General features: G+C 36.2%; 1 pseudogene; it reads left to right on the top strand.

The window, feature by feature from the left end:
• The first annotated feature begins 1,729 nt into the window (after nucleotides 1–1,729).
• LOC103266677 overlaps nucleotides 1,730–15,488 on the top strand; it is a 67,799-nt pseudogene continuing 54,040 nt past the window's right edge.

The following is a 15,488-nucleotide window of genomic DNA, read 5'->3' as shown; positions in this document are numbered from 1 at the left end:
ATGCAGCCAGTATTAAACACTAGAATAAAAGCATATAAATGAGTGCCTTGCCTATATATTAATCCAATGCTTACAGAACCTTCCTTTAAGAAATGACATCAAAATTAGCTCCTGAGCTATAAATAGTAGCTAAGCATATTACTTTAGAGTCCCCCTATATTTTTTTTTCCAGGAAAAAACAAAAACTCTGATATCTTATTCATTATATTCTCCCAAGCAATCTCCGACTTACATTTGCTGTGTGTAAAGCTAAAATCCTCCTAAAGGAAAAATTTTGCCACTAATGAAGAAATTTAGTGGAAAGTGTCAGAGTAGGAAACCAAAATGGTTTAACCACTGGTAGCAACTTGCAATAAACCTAGTGCCACACAGGGCCTTCACTGAATGGGGAAACATGCATTTATATTCACGAAAAGGATAGTCTTTCATTCATTTGATGATGAATAAATATATAACAATGATATCAACAACTGCCATATACTGAGAAGATGCCACAAATCAGAAACTGTGATGAGAACATAGCTCACTTAATCTTCACAATGACCTTATTAAAGGGGTATTAGTATTTTTGTCATTTTATAGATGCAGAAACTGAAGCTTTGAGAAGTCACAAATCCATAATCGCATAGGCAATGGTAGACAGACTCATAAAAAATTAAATTGTTTGACACCAAACCACAACGTCTTAAGCACTATACTAGATGCCAGGCACTGTGCTAGGCGCTGTGGCCACAGTGTTCAACTAAGCAATCAATATACTCAAAAAGCTTAGAGTTCAGTGAGGGACATCATCTCAAACACTACTATCATCTTCCTGTTCTAATCATCTATTTGGTTCATCTTTGTCCAAAAGCATATCTCTGATATTTGTCATCACCTAAGTACAATCAGGGACCCCAAATCACAGAATTTGTAAATAAATTCTATATTGATTCTTACATGTCTAAACTTCCATCACCTTCAAAGTACTCTGTTTGACGCAATATACCTATTTTCCATGGCTCAAAACAGTTTTTGAACTTGTCAATTTTGATGTGTTTTAATGCCTCTGCCATTTTTGTTTCACCACTTCCACATCAGTAAAATGTTTCCTTTGAGGATTTTTCATCTGGGAAAACGAAACAGTCACTCAGGGTGAGATCAGGTGAACAGGGAGAGTGGGGCTTCGGGGTCATGGCGTTTTTGGTCAAAAACTGCTGAATGCTAGGTGCTGTTTGGGCAGGCAGTTGTGTTGTCATGGTGGAAGAACCAACACCTGTTTGCCACAGCCTGGGATGTTTCTTGGGCAAATCATGACACAACCTTCTCAAAACATCCAGATAAAAACTTTGATCGTTTATTCTGGAGGAAAAACTGCTGAGCATACTACAAAGAGCCCACCCTGCAAAAGATAATTCCGGGTTTTTAGGGTCTCCTCCTCATATGGTAATTCCTTTTATTTCTTATTCATACAGAAAAAAATACACAGCCACAATGTTCCTATCAAACCTACCTTTCTCCCATTAGGAAAGAATGACTTATTTAGGGAGAAGAGACGATAAAAAGAGGACAGATTAGAGTAAAATCAAAGGGTTCAAGAGACAATCTTCAAAGATAAAGATGACTAGAGTCAAGAGAAAAAAGAATATGGAAAGTAAAAGACATATGTTCTTGAGGAAAAAAAAAACAAGCAAAGGGAGCAACAGGACAGAGCTGCAGTAGGTATAAACAGTTAGGGACTAGGAGGACAATGAAACCTAGAGAAGGAGAGCAGAGAAAAGTGAAATACAGTCCACAGCAAAGTGAGAAATAAAGAAGGCAACTGATCTAGGGAGGCATCAGGGTGATGTAGGATAAGGAAACTCTCAGGATGAGAAAAATCTCCATGGTCTAAGCATTTGTGAGGAGGGGATCTTGGGTGAAGGACAGAGGAACCATACAAGCACGGTACTTGGGACCCAATCCCAAGTGGCCTTTTGTCTTTTGTGTCGCAGTCTTTCTAGCTAAAATCTGCACTTGGCTACAGCAAATGGTCAGAAGTCATTTCCTAAGTACTGGACCCATAAAAAAACATACACCCCAGATGGTTCCCTTATTCTCAAATTTCCAATCCACCCCAATGTTCAGATAAATGGCCAAAATGACTTTTTTTCCTTTGGGATCCTGTCTTAAACACTATGAATTTATTAAATCCTGAACTGTAAATGTGACTTCCAGTTTCACTGGGACTCTATTTTCTTGTTCTGTATACATCTTGGCATTCTAAAAGCTGATAGAGCTCCATCCTAACTGTAGATTCTCACTCCTTCAGAGCGAGACATAAATAAGCAAGCAGAAAGACATATAAATGCCTGTGTGATCTTCTGTTTGTGCCCTGATGACTACTTTCCATATTTCTCTTCCTAATAATGTCCAACAATATACCACCTACATGCCAGTGTTACAAGGTTTTCATTACTCACTCCTTCATTGTACAGCTCCTGCTTTTTAATCTTTTTTTAAATAGAGTCTCACTCAGTCACCCAAGCTGGAGTACAGCGGCATGATCATATCTCACTGTAGCCTCAAACTCTTGAGCTCAAGGAAACCCCCACCCCCCACCTCAGCCTCCTGAGTGGCCAGGACTACAAGCACAGGCCACCATGACTGGCTATTTTTTTCATTTTGTTAGATAGGGGGCTCACTATGTTGACCAGGAAAATCTCAAACTAAAGGCCTCAAGCAATCTTTCCACCTCAGCCCCCCAACATGCTGGGAATACATGGGAGAGCCACTGCACCCAACCTTGTTGCTTAATCTTAATTTAACAGTATTCATGCATGTGAACAATGATCTTATTTATATTTTTGATTGTAAGTCAATGCAAATATTAAAATGAAGAAATGTTTTATACATTAAGTGTAATTTCATTTCTGGTTAATTTTGTCAGAAAATAGAATAAGACAACAAGAAAATGACTGGGAAGAAAATAGATACAATTCTAAAATTTTACATAATATCACCAAATCTCTTAAATTGTGTTAAGATCATAGATGACAGAATAATAATCAGACTACTTCTAGATTGTATACTTGTTTTTACTGATTTCATATATGAAAAAAGTACGAAGACATACAAAATTCCAAAAACATTCAAATAAAATGCTAATACTTTGCTTCTACCAGTACCCCTTTAAATTTACTCTCTTGAAGAAAGGCACTTCACTAAAGACATAGAAGTAGCCAATAAACATATGAAAAAGTGTTCACTATCACTAATCATCAGAGAAATGCAAATAAAAACCACAGTAAGATACCATCTCACATCAATCAGAATGGTTATCATTAAAAAGTCTAAAAAACATGTTGTCCAAGTTATGGAGAAAAATACAACACTCATACACTGTTGGTGGGACTGTAAACTAGTTCAACCCCTTAGGAAATCAGTTTGGAGATTTCTCAAAGAGCTAAAAATATATTTTTCATTCAAGTCAGCAGTCCCACTACTTACTGGTTATATACTGAAAGAAGCATAAATCATTCAACCAAAAAGGCAACTGCACTCGTATGTTTATGGCAACACTATTCACAATAGCATAGACATGTAACCAACATAGGTACCCATCATTGACAGACTAGATAAGGAACTGAAATATATACACCATAAAATACTATGCAGGCATAAAGAATGAAATCATGTTCTTTGCAGCAATGTAGATGTAGCTGGAGGTGAATTATCACAGAAACAGAAAACTGAATGCTGCATGTTCTCACTTATAAGTAGGAGCTAAACACTGGGTACATAAGGACATAAAGATGGGAACAGCAGACACTGTAGACTCTTAAAGGGAGGGAGTGGACAAGGCTTAAAAAAAACTACCCATTGAGTATCATGAACACCATTTGGGTGACAGGCCTAATAAAAGACCTAGCCTCATCATCATGCAATATACCCATGTAACAAAACTTCATTTGTACCCCTTGAGTGTAAAATTTAAAAAGAAAAAGGCAAAAAAAAAAAATGCTAACAGCATGGTGATATTATCATTCTACATTATCTACATATCACTGTTTATGTTCAGAAAAATATATACATATGCATATATGTAGGTGTTATGTGTTGCTTGGGTGCTTACCAAATGAGGGCACATGACATACATAATTCATTGTCTTGTTTTTTTTGAATAATAATACATCATGGACATACTTTCAGCTCAAGAGTTACAGATCTAATTTTACTTAATAACTGCATGTTTCAGATGATAAATGGATAATCTGATCAAGTGTTCCTCTAGATACATATTCAGATGTGACAGTTATATATTCAACTAAATTCTGTCCCCTGCCCCGCTTTACTATTCTTGCAATAAGTATATTAACATTTTTCTCTTAGTATTGTTGTAAGAAGAGAATAAGTAAACATTATTTAAGGGCTTAGACAATTGCTGACCACATAATGGAAAAATGTATAGCATTATGTGACTAGTAGCTTAGTAGAATGCTGGACTGATAGACAAAGAGCTTCTTGTGGTTCTTAAAATTTTCATATACATTGTTTATGCTGATTTTAATGTTCTTATTCAAAATATTTCTTCATATTCGATTTTTTGTTGACTAATTTAAGCTTCTTGCTTTACACAATACTAGCTGTTTTGCACTGAATTACTAGGATGTAGTGATTGAGATGATAATCTTTCAAGCATAATGAATATAAATTGATAAAGACTTGGAAAGTAAGTTTTATTAACAAATTGCTAAAGCCTAAATGTGAACTATACTGAGACAGCAAAGACACTGGAGACCACAGACAATCCAGGAACACCAACATATGCTCAAAAAAGAAAATTGAGGAGCATCTTGAGAAAGTTCCCCTCCCAGCAGCAGGAAGCAGTAAGTGCTGCAAAATTCAAGCAGACCGATTATCCTCCATTTCTCCTAATTCACAAAAACTCTCAACTATAGGGGATGGCACAACAAAACTGTAGTCTGAGGGTGCTGAGAAAACCCATTACAGCTAGAAGGGTGGGGAAGATGAAACAGGAAACAAAATGCTCTACCCTGAAGAAAGGGCCTGAACATGTACAAGGACCAGCATTACATCTAGAGAAGGGTCAGGAAAACTTTTGAGGCCACATCCCTAAAGTTCTCATTCACAGTGCCTTTCTAATCCTGAGGTGTAACTGTAATCTGAGAGAACGTCCACCACTGAAGTTTACCATGACCACTGTAAAAAACACTAAGTTATGTAAAAGTAGACTCCAGCTAGTAGATCTACAAGAGACAGATCCTCTCTGGGCAGCTGCACAAATGGAGGACACAAAAGCCAAATGGGAAGGCTCAAAGTTATGCAAACAGTAGTTACTTTGGAAATTTCTTTGCCAATCCAATAAACACTATAAGAATAGAGTATCAACTAGATAATTTTAAACATGTTTTGCACTCTAGATAATCATAGCAACAACAAGCTTCCAATTCAGTTGAACTCTTCATAAGATTAACCCAAAATCCAACACTGAAGGAATCCTTACCGAAGGAATGGCATACTAAACTAATCTTTAATCATAAACAAAATTTATCTCAGTATCTACTGTGGAACACAACACATCCGGCTTTCAAAAACAATGAGATATATAAGAGGGAAAGAAAAAAAATAAGTTTGAAAAGACAAGACCATCATCAGATCCAGACTGAGATATAACACAGATGTTAGAACTATCAGAGAAAGAATATAAAATATGAATAAAAAGTTAAAGATTCTAATGGAAAAGGTAGAAAACATAAGATCAGATGGATAATTTCTGCAGACTAAGGAAATGATTAAAAAGATCAAACAAAAATTGTAGCAATTGAAACACACTTATCTAGCCAGGCGTGGTGACATGCGTCTGTAGTTCCAGCTACTTGGAAGGCTGAAGTGGAAAGATCACCTAAGCCCAGCAGGTCGAGGGTGCGGTGGCCATGAGCATGCCACTGCAATCCAGCCTGAGCAAAAAGAGTGAGACTCCAACTCAAAAAAACCCCCAAAAAACAAAAACAGATATGGGCTCATTAGGGAATTCAAACAACTAAGGAAAGGCAAAGAGAACGGGGGATTGGGGGGACAGAGACAAACACAGAGAGAGAAACCATGAGCAAGAGCGAGTGCGCGATCAAGAGATATGGAAAATATTAAATGTCTTACGTTTGTCCCATTGGACTCCCAGAAGAAAAGGGCAGAAAAAATATACGAAGAAACAACAGTCAAGAATTTTTCAAAATTAGTGACAGACATCAAACCAGAGATGCAAGAATCTCAGAAAATAAACACACAAAATAGCCCTAAACAAACATAGGCACATCCTATTCAAATTGCTAAAAAACAAAGACTACTTCCTATTTCAGTTCCATCATATAAAGAGATTGAAAACCATCACTTTCATACATACAGCAAGAAAAAAAGCTGAACAAACTGAAAATCAAAGACTTCTTAGAAACATCCAGAGAATAGAAGTTGCAGGAAATCTGGAGAGAAAAGTGAATGCAGAAAACAGCTGAGCTCAGTTTACTTAGAAATAGAAGTCACCAGAGCCATACAGTGGTAGGAGCACTTAACTAGTAACATTGTGACATTACTGAAGGCAGTATGTAGACAAATGTGATAACAAGAAACTCTCAGGGGCTGAAGTCTCAAGGCAGCCTCCACACTTTTGTGAGTTTTACCTCCAGGAATCATATCAGGTTCTCATACTGAAGAGCCAAAAAATATTATCTCATGTCTATGGCAGGGTGAAAGTAACCAAGACTCGACACTATGCTGTCTACAAGAAATCACATCTATATATAAAAAACAGGCTAAAGACAAAAATATATGGAGAACGACATAGCATGCTAACACTAAACAATAGAAAGCCTGAGTAGCTATATTAATTTCTGACTATGCTGACTTCAAAGGAGAGGAAATGTTCACGGATAAAAAAGGATACAACATAATCATAAAAATGTCAATTCATCAAAGAGACATAAAAATATTTCATGTGTATGCACCTTAACAACAGGGCATCAAAATACAGAAGACAAAAATTGATAGTACTTCAAGGAGAAATAGACAAATCAACTAATATCCGTCAACACCTGTCTTTCAGTAGGCATGCCGAAAGTCAGTAAGGATATGGTTTACCATAACAGCACTGTCAATCAAACCAATCTGACTGACACTTATGGAATACTTCACCCAGCAACTGCAGAATACATGTTTTTCTCATGTTCACAGGGAACATTCACTAAGACAAATGACATTCTGGAACATAAAACACACCTTTACAATTTATAATAAAAATTATACAAATTATATTCTCAGATAATAATGAAATTTAAAATTAGAAGTAAAAGAATGATACTTGAAAAATCTCCTAATATTTATAAATTAAACAACACAATACTAAATAACATATGGGCCAAAAAAAGTCTCAAGTGAACTTTAAAATATTTTTATATACATGAATATGAAACTAAATGAATATAAAAATAACATATGAAGATGTGTGAGCTATGGTGAAAGCAGTGCTTAGAAAGAAGTTTGTAGCACTACATGCATATTTAGAAATCTCTATAATTTGTATCTTAAGCTTGCACCTTAGATAACTAGAGAAAGAAGATCAATTTAAAGCAAGTATAAATAAAAAAATAAACATTAGAGTAGAAATCAATAAAACTGAAGACAGTAAAATATTACAGAAAAATCAAAGAAACCAAAGGCTAATTGTTTATAAAGTCTTGATAAACCTCTCCCATGCTAACCAGGAAAATAGAAGAGGATATAAAATGCCAAAATCAGAAATAAAAGTGAGATCATTACTACTAATCCCAACAGACATATAGAACTTTCATTTGTGATGATGTGGAGTCTACCTTGCTTTTAGTTTTACAGTTCCTTGGGCACATAAAAATGGACTGAGACTAAGAAAGATTAGGTTAACAGTTTCCTTTTGTTGTAGTACTAATCAACTGGGAAAATGAGTACAATTAATTATTGAAAATAGAAAGATGATATTAAATAAAAAAAAAATCAAGAAAAGTTCAGGGAAAGAATTAAGTACAATTCAAATTGTATCAAAATTAAGTAGTTTATTTAATAAGCATTTGTTGAGTACTTGCTATATGTCTGGCACCATTAGAATTGCTTTGGGTGTAACAGAGAACAAAATATTCAAACATTTCTGCACCCATGAACTTTCCATAACAATGAAGAAAAGAGATCAATAATAAGAAAACTGTATATGTTAGTAGTTGACTGCTGTGAAAAATGAAAACACCGAGAAAAACAAAAGAATAAGTGTAGCTACAGGCTATGGTGATACATAGGGTGGTCAAGGTCAGTCTTATCTAAGGGTGATATTTCACTGAAAACAGAAGGTCTTGAGGGATAAAATAATACAGATATCAGGGAGAAGAACATTTCTAGCAGACATATAGGGGACAGAAACTAAGATGGGAACCTTTTAGGAAAGTCAAGGAGTTCAATGTGGCTGAAGCACAGTGAGAGAAGTGAGAAATTAGATCAAATATGTAACAAGAGATCAGATCAAATAGATCCTTATAGGCCCTTGTGAGATTTTGACTTTTCTTTGAATGAAAGGAAAACCCATTGAAGCGGTTGTGAGAAGATGATTTAATAAAATATTGTTTCAAAGGGATTATCCTGACTACTCAGAAACTATACAGAGGTGAGGGTAGATTTGGGGAGTCCTGATAGAAGGTTATTTCCAAGATTTTGGCCTGAGCATTTAAAAGGATGGTGTCACTAACAACTGAGATACTTAGGCTTTGGGCGGAACAAGTCTTATTGGGCATTTCTTCTAAGTCTCTTTTGCTAGTTCTACCTTTATTTTTTCTAATGTCTACCTTATAATTTATCATAAAGCATTTATCTTCTCCCTCTTTCTTGCTTGGTTAGCTTGTCTAGATTCACAATTTCAAAATATCATCTATGGGTTGACAATGTCCTCAAAAGGAAATTTTCAGTAAAAGGGAAAATATAAGGAGTGTAATTATCAACATGCTGAATTTAAGAAGCCCATTTGAAATTTAAAAAGCACCGAGACCTGCCCAGGGAACTTGGGGAGACCCTGTTTCTACAATAAAATTAAAAAAAAAAAAAAACTTAGCCCGGTGTGGTAACGCCCACCTGTAGTTCCCGCTACTTGGAAGACTGAGGAGGAAGGATCATGGGAGCCCAGCGGGTCACGGCTGCGGTGGCCAGAAGTGTGTCACTGTCTTCCAGTCTGGGCGATGGAGTGGGACTCTGATTCAAAAAAAAAGAAATGTAAAAAGCAATTTTGTCTCTTTTTGTCTTGAAAGTGTAAATAAATAGATAAGATTGCCTTAAAAATAAAGTCTACTCAGCATCCAAGTGGAGATGTAGAGTAGGTAGTTGGATAAATGAGTTTAGAATTGGAGAAAGTGGTCTGGGTAAGAAATATAAGTTGGGTATTGTCAGCCCATAGAAGGTATTTTATAATCATGCTTCTAGATGACATAAGCAAGAGAGATGAAAGATCGAAGCCTTATATTTTTTGAGGTATCACTATGGACTCATGGTTTTTGTAAATCCATATGTAATAATCCTATATATACGTATGCATACACACACACACACACACACACATACACGTGTATGTATAGCATGCTAATCTACGGGGATGCCAAAAAAATGTATGCACATTTTAAGTATGATGGTTGCCCAAAAGATGCCATTTATCAAATGAATGCTAGCATTGCCATGCAATAGGCAGGACAGTCAAAGAAAATGGTGTAAGCAATACTACACATTGCTAGTGCAATTTGATTCAACTTTGAAAATTAATACATAGGTAACATCTCTTAAAACGTGTATGTTTTTGGCACACCGTATATAATTATGTAGCCATAGTGATTATTTCTGAAGTCATTATAATAAAATCAGTACATGAAGATGCATTGTTAAACTTCACACAGAAGGATAAAGTGATGAAACAAATAAATTCCGAAAAGAAAAATAATAAGGGAATTTTCAACACAGATCACTGAAAGATCAAATATTTACTTGTAAGATAAAACTAAAGATATATATCAAAAGACAAAATACGCAGCTTAGAGTCTTTGGAGAAAACTTGACATTTGAGGAGGAAAAATCAATTCAAAACTCAACTTATACTGCAAACACATACAAATTTTATCTAGAAACATATCCATGATAACATGTTAAATATTAAAATAATTTGCAAAAATACACAAATATACTACATACACAAAATGATTCTGTTATTATAAAGAGAATCAACAAGAAAATTTCTAAAAATTCTTCTCTGTGTTACAGAAACATTTAATGTACATCCACAAGACTTGCACAAGTGCATTGCCAGAAGTCATGTAGGACATATTTTTACAAATTTTGCATAGAAAAGATTATCCAAAAGTATCAAGAAAATGCACATTAGGTAAGCAAGTACAAAATGCAAGATCCGAATGTATAGAACTACAGAGTCAAATAAAAATGGAACGCTATGATGAACAAAGTAACATAGAAGAGAATATTCAAAAGGTTCAGTCTTTGTGGGCTTCAGTGAATGAAACACTCATGGTTTTGGAAAAAGAGAAGTTGTTAGTTCAGTCCTTAGTCTTGTTAACCAATATGCTTTAGATGGAACTAATGTAGTCATTAATATTCCAAGGCAGTTATGTGACAAAATTCAGAAACAAATAGGTCAGTTGCACATAGGAAATGTTTATGAGGTGGGAAAATTGAACCTCTTAACAGATATTGTTATTAAATGAAGCCTTGAAAGTAATGAAATATGAACACTGTCAGGCTGATCAAGCAAGATGGACAGTAGACCTTTGCTACCTTGAAGAAGAGAGAAAATTTCAGAGGGAAAGATGATCAGATCTGAAGAATATGAGGCATAGAATAAAAGAAGATCTTACGACTATAAGACATTCTATCATTGAAAAGCAAGGAGAATGGCATAAGAAGTGGAAAGAATTTCTTGTTTTGTCTCCTTTCAGTCTAGTTGAAGGCTGGACTCCAGCTGTGGATCTATTACCATCTATGTCTCCTCTTTCGTTTGATCCTGCCTCAGAAGAAGCATAGGCGAAGAGTATTCTTGTTCAGTATCCTGTTTCTCTTCCAGATACACCTAAGTAACATAACCAAGAAAATGGCTGCAGAGGAGACAGTGATAATTTGGGAGCTGTTCATGATATAGCCAACAGCTCCGCCTCTTTTGCTGTTGCAGCCAGCTTCATCCTCAGATAGAAATAGTGTTATACTACTTGGAAAGTCACAAAGATGAGACTTCCCAAAGACAAAAATGAGACAGTTTCTAAGACAATATATGAATTTGAAGTAGAAGACTCTCCATGATCAGATACTGCAAAGATTACAGAGAATAGCCGAGCTGGAGGGTCTCTGCCAGCCAAAGAAAGTGATCCATTCCAAAAAGAGCAAGATCATCTGGCAGAACAGGTTGTCAGGGCTGTTTTATCTGATTTACCTCAGGTCTCTGAAAGAAAAGAAGGAAAATTAGAGAAACTTATTGACTATCTAGGTTCTAACACCTTTTTAACAAGGAACCGAATTCCTTGTACTCCAGAAAGCTTGAGTAAGTTAATAATGCTCTTCTTCTTTTTTTTCTTAGACATTACCATTCTTCAAACCCTGGTCTGACAGAGTTGGCAATGGCTCTGTACTTATTCTGATGTAAGGGACTTTTATTGACGTATTTCCTTTTCTTTCCCTTTTAGATATGTTGGGTACAATTCAGGATTAGATATACAAATGCTTATTGATGAGGTGTGCCTCCCCCCTTCCCTGGAAGTTTCCCGTTAGTGTCAGTTCCTTTCTTATACTGTTATGGTGGTTGTTCAGGCTCTGCATGTGGTGCTCAATTCTGTTTCTGTGATGGATCACGCAGTATTGTGGCCTCTAGGTCCATCCAAGTTGCTATGCGGCTCATGGTTTTGTCCCTCTTTATGGTTGTGTGGTGTTCTGTCATGTCTATGTGCTGCATTTTTAAAATCCAGTCCTATTGGAGTATTTTCAAAGAGTGGGAACTGTCACTTACATACCAGTCTTTAGCAGTATTGTGTGCCTTCAGCATACAGTTATAATCAGTCCTGATAACATACAACTTTGTGTTTGTTGTTTTACTTAGCTTTTTTTCTGCGAAGGTTTTACTTGATCAATAAAATAAAGTCATCTGCCTCCAGATTAGACCTGTGACCCACATTTAGAGAGTACAGAGGCCATGTTCTCATCACCAACAGGAATCATCAGCCACAAACAGTGTGTGCATAGACTTTACCCCTTGAAACAGCTCAAAGTGCGTAATAGGTTTTCTCCTATAACCTATAGTTTGTGTAGGAAAAGTTCTGATATTGCTGTCCTGATGTAGGCAGATTGTCCTGGTTGATTGCTAGATACAATTTCATTCTTTTAAAAATATAGATGTGGGGTACAATTCAGGGCTAGGTATACAAACGTTGATTATGAAGGTACCCTTGTTGAAAACATATGACCCTCCCTCCCCTAGCAGTTTCCCTCAGCTGCCAATCCCACCCACAATTCTCCTGATAGTTTCCCACTACTGCCAATCAGTATCTTACAGTATTATAATTGTTCAAGGTCTCCTTATGAGTGAGAATATATGGTACTCTGGTCTTTGTTTCTGTGATAAATCACTGAGTATGATCGACTCTAAATCCATTCAAGTTGTTGGGAAGTCCGTATGTTTGTCCTTCTTTACGGATGCATAATATTCCATTGTGTATACATACCACATTTTTTATTCAGTCCAGATTTAATGGGCAACATGGTTGGTTCCATGTTTTTGCTATTGTGAATAGAGGTGCAACAAGCATACGTGTGCAGGTATCTTTTTTATAGAGTGATTTGAGTTCCTCTGGATATATTCCCAATAATGGAATTGCTGGGTCACATGGAAGGTTAATTTCTAGTTCTTTCAGAAACCACCGTCTTCCAAAGAGGTTGCTCTAGTTTGTATTCCCACCAGCAGTGTAGAAGCATTCCTTTTTATCCATATCCCCCCAGCATCTGTTGTTGTTTATTAATTATTGTCATTCTTACTGGGGTTAGGTGGTATTTTAACATGATTGTGATTTCCATTTCTCAGATAATTAGTGAGACTGAGCATTTTTTCATCTGTCTGGTGACAACCTGTATATCTTCTTTTGAGAAGTGTCTATTCATATATTTTGCCCACTTTTGAATGGGGCTGTCTGTTTTTATTCTTTCTACATGTTTGAGTTACTTGTAGATCCTAAATGTTAGACCTTTGTCAGATATACAGTTGGCAAATTCTGTAGGCTGTCTCCCTGTTCTCTTGATGGTTTCTTTTGCTTTGCAGAAGCTCATCAATTTAATGAGGCCCCACCTATCTATTTCTTAATGTATGGGAATTTAGGATTTGGTCAGGAATTAGTTACCAGTTCCAATTTCCATAAGGGTGTCTCCTGCGTTTTCTAAGATTCTTATAGTTTGAGGTTTTACATTTAGGTCTTTAATCCACTTAAAGTTAATTTTTGTGTATGGTGATAGGGAGGGATCCTGTTTTAATCTTCTGCATGTGAGTAGCCAATTTTCCTGGCACCATTTACTCAAGAGGTTCTCCTCTCCCCAATGGTTGCTGCTGGAGGGTCTGTCAAAGATGAATTGGTTGAGAAATTGAGGCTTTGCTTCTGGAATCTCTATCTTGTTCCATTGGTCTATATGCCTGTTCTTGTACCAATACCAGGTTATTTTGATTACTGTAGCCTTATAGCAAAGTTTGAAGTCTGATACCTCCTGCTTTGTTTCTTTTGCTAAGCATTGTTTTGGTCATTCATGGCTGTTTATGTTTCCATATGAATTTCCATATTGTTGTTTCTAGGTCTGAGAAGAATGTTGCTGGTAATGTGATGGGTATTGCATTGAATCTGTAGATTGTCTTGGGTAGGATGGCCATCTTAGCGATGTTGATTCTTCCTATCCATGAGCATGGAATATTTTTCCATTTATTTGTCTTCTTGGATTTTTTTTTGAGAAGTGTTTTCTAGTTCCTAATATAAAAATTTTTCACTTCTCTGGTTAGGAAGATGCCAAGGTATTTCAATTTTTTTGTGGCTATTGTGAAAGGGATTGTGTTTTTTTGGGTCTCTGCCTACTTGTTGTTGAATAGGAATGCAACTTTCTTTTCTATATTTATTTTGTATCCTGAGACTTTGCCAAAGTCCTTTATCACTGCAAACAGGTTTTTGACAGATTCTCTTGGATTTTCAAGGTACAGGATCATATCATCAGCAAAGAGGGACACTTGACGTACTCTTTTCCTATTTGGATACCCATGATTTCTTTCTTTTGTCTAATTACCTGTGCTAGGACTTCCAACACAATGTCAAACAAGAGGGATGACAGTGGGCAGCCTTGTCTTGTTCCAGTTTTCAGGGGGAAATGTTTCCAGTTTCTTTCCATTTAGCAATGTTAAATGTGTGTTTATCATAAATGGCACTTGCTATTTTGAGGTATATTCCTTCTATACCTAGGTTTTGAGGATTTTTATCAAGAAGGGATCCTGGATTTTATCAAAAGCATTTTCTGCAACTAATGAGATAATCATGTGGTTTTGTTTTTACAGCTGTTGATGTATTTAATTATATCTATGGTCTTGTGGATGTTGAACCAACCCTGCACCCTGGGGATGAAGTCTACTTTGCCATGATATTTGATTTTTTAGATGTGTTATTGGATCCGATTTGCTAGAATCTTGTTGAGAACTTTTGCATTTATGCTCATAAGGGATATTGGCCTGTAATTATCTGTTTTCGTTGGATCTTTACCTGGTTTGGGTATCAGTGTGATGTTAGCTTCATAAAATGATTTGGGGAGAATTCCAGGTTTCTCAATTGCCTGAAATACTTCCAATAGGCTTGGTATCAGCTCCTCGTATATTTTATAAAATTCTGCTGGTAAACCATCTGGTCCATGGTTTTAGGGTAAGTAGTTTTCGTATGACAAAGTCAATTTCCTGTGTTGTTATTGGTCTGTTTATTGTCTCAATATCTTCTTGTTACAACTGGGGAGTTTGTGTGATAGCAGAGTTCTCCATTTCATTTAGGTTATCAAGTTTGTTTCCATATAGGAGTACATAGTAATCTCTGACAAATCTTTTGTATGTCTTCGGGGTCAACTGGGATTCGAGCTTTAGTATTTCTGATAGTGTTTATTTGGGCTTTTCCCTCTCTTTTTCTTGGTCATTCTGGCTGGGAGTCCATCAATCTTGTTAATTCTTTCAAAGAAACAGCTTTTTGTTTTGCTGATGTTTTCTAAGATATTTTTGTCTTCTTTGTCCTGTATTTGGACCCTTATTTTGGTGACTTGGATTCTTCTGCTAAACTTGGGGTTTTAGCCAGGTTCAGTGTAATCCCGCACCTTTGGAAGGCTGAGGTGAGTGGATTGCCTGAGCCCACGGGTTCGAGACCTGCCTGGGCAGCGAGACCTCATCTCTACAATAAATCAAA

This window comes from Carlito syrichta, unplaced genomic scaffold (genome assembly GCF_000164805.1).
Source record: "Carlito syrichta isolate Samal-C Ts95f unplaced genomic scaffold, Tarsius_syrichta-2.0.1 Scaffold307280, whole genome shotgun sequence".
In the NCBI taxonomy this organism is placed as follows: Eukaryota; Metazoa; Chordata; class Mammalia; order Primates; family Tarsiidae; genus Carlito; species Carlito syrichta.
Note: the sequence above shows the minus strand (reverse complement) of the source record. Positions and strands in the feature narration are given on the sequence as shown.